The sequence below is a fragment of the Telmatherina bonti genome, assembly GCF_933228915.1.
Source record: "Telmatherina bonti genome assembly, chromosome: 12".
NCBI lineage: Eukaryota > Metazoa > Chordata > Actinopteri > Atheriniformes > Telmatherinidae > Telmatherina > Telmatherina bonti.
Window position 1 is genome coordinate 27,486,135 of NC_136610.1, and position 6,742 is coordinate 27,492,876.

Sequence of the window (6,742 nt, forward strand, 5' to 3'; positions counted from 1 at the left end):
ACACACACACACACACACACACCAAAATTCCATAATATCCATTTAAATTATTACTCTAAATAAGATTCCACCATGTAAACATGATCATCTGAGTCTGGATGAGGTCATACTTGGAGCAATAATCAAAATAAGCTGTGACCGTGCATTTAACCGTGCATATCATTTCATCACAATTCTACAACGCAGCATTGTTATAATTAATATCTTTGTCCATTTATTTATTTATTTTAGACTTACTTTGTTGATCAGATTGCTTTGTATGCCTTTAGACCAGGCATCTCTTTTTCAGTACAGAAAAGCTGGATGTGATAAGATGTACTTTATGTGTGAAGAATAGTGCTCTGTGTTGTGGGATATGTGGCAGTGATGAAGGTTTTGGTTGGGTGAAAGCAGCTCTGTGGTGTAGGAGGATGTCTGCTCTGAAACAGGCAAAGGGACTGTAGTCAAACAGGACTGGTCAAACACTGAAGCACACCCACTCAGGACCAGTAGGTGCTTCAGTTTTTTACTTCAACTACATGCAACACTGACAATGAGGTTTCATCTAAATGTTTGCAGAAAAACAAAAACGTGGATAGAATTCACAGAGAATTAAGAAATCAAATAAAATGTGGGTAATTCAAAAAAGTTCAGCTTTAAATCTGTGGATGGAACATTGTGTCTGCGTCATGTCGACATGCAAACATCAGCTGACTTTTCAGTCCCAACCAGTTTGTCACCACTGTACATGTGCTCATGCCCAGTAGATGTAGCTCATCCGCTATGATGCTAAATTAGACACAAATTGACTCCTACATCAAATGAGTTGTCTTCACATTTCCTACCACCCACCTATCAATTACCAGTTCATGCTGCCAAACAAGTGGTTGCCTTTGGCAAAATTGAAGTTTTCTTTCTTTCTTTTTTTTACCACATCCACATTTTTTTTTTATCACATACTTCAATCTCTGCACTAGATTTCATCATTTAACGTTTGCTCCATGGATTTTCCTGATTAAGCTCTCATTTGTGATTTTAGATCTGTAGTTATAAACAGATTAACTGTAACTTGCTTTAGTCTTCCCTACAGTGTCCTTACACTGTAGGGAACGATCCAAGTTTAAATTTATGAATTATGATATTTCTTACAAGTGAGGCTCCAGATTTTGAGGTATTGCCAACAATCAGACTGAGGAGTTGGAGACAGGATACTCTGCCAGACGTTCCCAGCAGACCCTCACAGCATGGATGGATGGATGGATGGATGGATGGTTGGATACATGCATAAATGAATGGATGGATGGATGGATGGATGATGGATGGATGGATGGATAGTTGGATGGTCAACAATCAGACTGAAGATGTTTTGTGAAACTCCAAGACTTTAAACAGGTTCCAGTACAATTAACAAAGTTGTCCAGTGTTCCCACATTAGGTGGCTTGAATTAGACCTTCATGGCTCATGTCCTCCAGTAACAACTGTGAAAATGGAGTCGTTTCTCCTGAAACTATTCTTGTTAAGTCTTAATCTCTGCAGTCTTCTGACTCTGCTTTGAACACATCCAAGCCTCTAAGTGAATAGTTAGTATTCCAGATATTCCTCTGTGCTCATTAGAGGTCTGATTTTAAATGCAACCTTGGCCTGTGTTCCTGTTATCGTTTCCTCCTCCTATGAAGTGAACTTGCTCCTCTTTATCCTCACAGACAGCATCACCTTTTATGAAATTTGACTATTAAGGACACATGTTTTTTTTTTTTTTTATCATGGTTGACTTCCTTGATTGTTTCTCTTATTCGTAAAAGAGTGTTGCATAAAAAACTTCAGATTCATGAATTTATCGTGTGCAGGAGTTTCCACTGCAGCTTGCCTTGAAGTGTTTACAGAATGTGGATGAATGACATTGATATTGGTTCCAGTAGTTCATAGCTGTCCGGTGTAGGATCCTGGTGTGACACTCATCAGCCTCAGGGGTCACAGATTGCAGAGTGAGTCATTGGGCTTTGGTCCAGGATCAGCCTCCGCTGTCTCTGGACCTGGCATGCTCTGCCACTCAGATGAACCCTGTTAGAAATACTCCGCTGCTCCACATTCATGGACAAAAAAAAAAAAAAAAATCCAGGTTACTGACATGCGGCTGGATTTCTGTGGCAGCCACAGCCTAAAGAGCTTAAGAGCATGATGCAAGCAGCCACACAGAAATGGTATCACTTGGCTCTCGGATGCTTTTTTAGAAAGCATCGGTGTTTGTGCTATTGCTGTTCGACACAGCTTGCTCATCCTTTTATGTTCTTGCAATGACAGCTGACACCTGTTAACTGTGTAAGCTGCTGTTTCACTCCACCTCTCTACCAGCAGATCTCTCTTTCTCTCACATGTTGTCACCTCGCCTGCCTGGACATCTGCTGGGATTATTTGGGATGCTTTACCCAGTCTCTTCCCATTCTGCCCTCTGGCAACAAACCTCTAGCTAAAATGTTCAAAGCAGTTACTGTGTTACCTATCCGAAGAATGCAGCATCCACCAGCATTTTAGATGTATGATTCTCTCTGTTTTAAAGATTGTTTTTTAGTTATTTAAAGACGGCTTAGCAGGATTATATGTCAACAATTTGGAACAATCATTAAGTTTATTAAATACAACAATGACTTTGTTTAAACTACCATACAATTGCCAGGAAGGAAATATGTCTCATATGAGTGTTTCCACATCGGAGTCAATGTCAACATCATTCTGTAGTGTTTCTGAAAAAGCGATAAAATCCTTAAATCCTATTAGGAAGAACTGGGTAAAGGTTGGATAGTGGAGTGCTTGCACTCATCTATGTGTCCAACACATAGCGATACATTTTTAAAGCACTTTCAGTCAATAACGCAGCAACAGTTTATATCAGCAATTTTGTCACTTGCTGGTTAGATTTAGACATAAAACCATTATTAGGCTTAACTGACCACTATAGGCCACAAATGACTTTCTAAAATTATGATATCTTTTCTTTTGTGGCTGCATTTTCCACATCTGCAAGCACACCATACATCTTCCATACGTTGCTGTATCGGATTCAACCTGCTGTGAGGAGCTGCCTGGTCTGTCAGGAACACAGATCTCTGATTAGCTCTTCAGTGTACTGAGTGAACATTGATATGTTGCAAATAGTTTGCGCTGTTTTCAGTACACAAAGTCTTATTGTTCAGTGAAAAGATAAATAAATGCAGTGAACGTGTTAAAAAAAAAAAAAATCAAGTTATTAGTACAAACACACCAGCTTGAAATGTGTTGCATTGTAAAAACTTGAAGTAAAACTACACAGATTTTATGTAAAAATAATTTACTGTTGTGTCTCCCTTCTATATAGAGCATTGTGTCTTTTTGTGCATTTGTAGATGATATCTGCAACATCTGGAATTTTTTTAAGTGCTACTTTTTCCCCAGATGTGCAATATAGTTGTAATTTCTGTGTTTTTTTTTATATTTTCTTTGGTAAGATATATGTATTATTTGGCCTAATCCAATTCATAATGTGTGATAATTGCAAAATGATGATTTATGGAGTGTGACATGGATGACTATTGTGGCACCTGGAGACAGATGTTTGACAAGCTCGAAGGGCTTTTGTTTTTAGTTAGGGAAACCATGCTGGATAGCGTGACATGAGGTGTTATAAGACTCTTTGACCGCTTTCATTTCCTTGTGTCCACTTTTGTTCCTCTTTGCTGATTTTTGTTTACTTTTGCTTTGATCTGTTTATGAACAATAAACTGTTAGACAGTTTTTTATTTTTCTAATTATTTGTTTTTTTCGTCAGAAGTTTTTAACGAAAGCCTCCTACCACTCTGCTAGTAAAATAAAAAATAAAAAAAAGCGGAGGAGATGTGAAGAGACGCAGCAGGGGGACATTTCATTGTCAGGGATTGCTGATGTCAGCTTGAAATGTCAGGGCCTTGAGGCAGTGTGTTTTAGGGATTGTGGAACCCCGCTGAAGGATATGTGAGTGATCTGAATTGCTAGCTGAGGGAGTCACGGAGCAGAATCAACATCAGAGAATAAGTAGGAACTGGTACGGCAGAAAACAACAAGCAAGAATCTTGATAGTAACTGATGCTGCAGTGTGCTGAACTGGGATGCTTCTCTTTGCTTAGTAAAAGTACATACCAAGGAAAAGTAACTAGGACTGCTGTTTGGATAAGTTAATTCCCTGTTTACCGAGATATGTGCTGTTCTCCTCCCTGATTGGCTCAGATGTGAAAGTAATCCTTCTCATCCTGTGCTGCCATTTATATTGTTGTGAAATCAACCTTTTCTATTCAGGCATTTAGTATCATGCACATATCTGGTGCTCCCGCTGTTTAACAATCAAATCTTCTGACATTCTGTAATTAAACTGCATATTTCTGCCCTCTATGGAGAGTCAGACTTCAGTTTTGTGACTTCAGTTTCTCACAATATTTTTAAAACATCTCCAACTTAAAGATAGCACCTTCGCAAACTCCTTAAATGAATTTAGTAGAGTCCTATAATGCAAAATCTGTCTTCCCAGCATGCTTTGCTGACAGTTTCTTGTTATCATTAGCTTTATTATTCTGAGAAAATACCTGGTGATACAGACGAGAGAAAGCAACACTTGGTGTAAACAATGCTTTCAATTTCAGATTAAATTGCTCAAATGTTGAAGTTATATAAATTAGTGTAATACAGTAAACAGGCAGTAAAAGCTGCAGTTGAACCATAATGAGACTATCCCTGACCTAGCATCAGAAAATAAGAAGTAAGTGCAAAACATGAAATTCATTGTTAAAAATGTCATTTTCTTGTAATATATTCAAAAAGAGAAACAGTAGTGAGGACATCTTACCAAATTAATAATAAATATTTCTATAAAAAGGTGCTTTTTCTCTTATTTTAGTTGCATAATCGTCATTGAATCTCCTCAAAACTTTCTAAATCCAGCTGGAGTCATGTTAAATATCAGTGCTTTCCAACACAAGTAACTACTAATGAATACCGGCGGGCTTTCGTTCACCTTTTACAACAGAAAACGGCACGCTCGACTGCTGATGAAGAATTCCATCTTTAATTTGTGTCCATATATGGGCATCTGAATATTTGAAGCTTTTTTTTTTCTTTCAAAGTCTCCTCAACTCTCCTGCTTTATCTTACTTACTGTGAACCTCCTTTTTCATCAAGATTTTATTGTGGTTATTATGCTAAAAGAAATAATGAAGATACATAACGTTATTATCAAAAAGACAGCATCACCACTCACTGTTGCATGCTTGACATTATACCACATAGCCTGGAAATAATCTAATAGAAAATGGAGTAATAAAAAAATCTATAAATAAAAAAATGCAACAATTTTCTTCATTAAATTAGTTAATAACTGTCAAACATAATTGTCTTGTGTCTCTACGTTTAATGTTTTATTTTTCTAAGTTAACATCCTGCAGGAATAGTGACTGCATCTTTTATTTTCCTGTTTTTTTTTTTTTGTTTTTTTTTTGTTTTTTTTTTTTTTACTTTACTCTGTTTCTTTTTGGAGGGCTTGTATCCTGTTTTAAACTGAAAAACAAATCCTCTGTATTTATATGTTAAAAAGGTAAGGCTAATTTCCAAGGAGCAGAGAAGGCATTGACATAAATGCCGCCTTTATGGCTTAATCACTTTAATAAAGTCTTCATGTTTCTGAATCCGTGTCAGGAGGTTGTATGTGTTTGCCTGAGATGACTCATCCAGCCTGATATTCCACACAGTATGTAATGGTTGCGGACATTTGAGGTTAATAACCTTTTTCATCCAATTATATGAGACATCAAGATAAAAATGTACATTTCTTTGAAAAAATAAGTGCAACCTACAAAATAACATCCTGCTTTCCTAGAAAATGTGTGTTTTCCTTAGTTCAAATATTATTTTAATCTTAATTATTAATGCTGAGGTATATGGAGTAAACGGCATCACAAACAAGCCTGTAAGCTGACAACAAGCCAATGAGTGCATGTTGCAGCTTAGGAAACTGTCACAGCTGAAATGGGCTTAACAAGCTGTCGATGGACAGTTTACGCATGCAGGGATGCTGCATGTCTTTTTCCTCATACTTCAGCCTAACTGGGTTTATATCTTTCTGGCAGGACTGTGTTCATTAAGGCATTGTTTTGTTTTAGTTTTTCATCCTCATTACAGTCAGGACTATCAGAGATTGATACCACCAGATTTGCATCTCAACATGAGGCATCTGTTTGCACAAAATAAAAACAACAACAACAAAAAAAAATTGAAAACAGGCATCAATATGGGCTAATTAAAGATTGATTTGATAAACAAACGCTATAAAAACTTATCTGATCTGTAGTTAGATTTGTATGTGTGTGCATGGGCACGTTGCTCAAATCTAGAAATCTTTTCTATTACATGAGTGCCCTCCTGTGGTAATGAGGAGGAAAACACAATGTTGGCGGGTTTGTTTCAAGTTTCATTTCATGTTAGTGAGAATACTAAGCATATGGTCAACTTCAACAATGTACACAGTATGTAACATCAGTACTTTTTGTGCTAGCAACAAGCAAATTAATTCAGCCTAATTCAATCCATTTTTAATCAGTTTTTCATGTCAATCAGAAATGTTATGTGGTTGTTAGCAGTTATTTGGCCCTGACTCATAATGGAGTCAGTAATAATGCTGACAGCGACTGTGAGAAGTGAGAAGGAACTGACATGAGTTTTAGGACATTGAGGGAAAAACAGAGAAGTCATCTTTTGACTGAATGT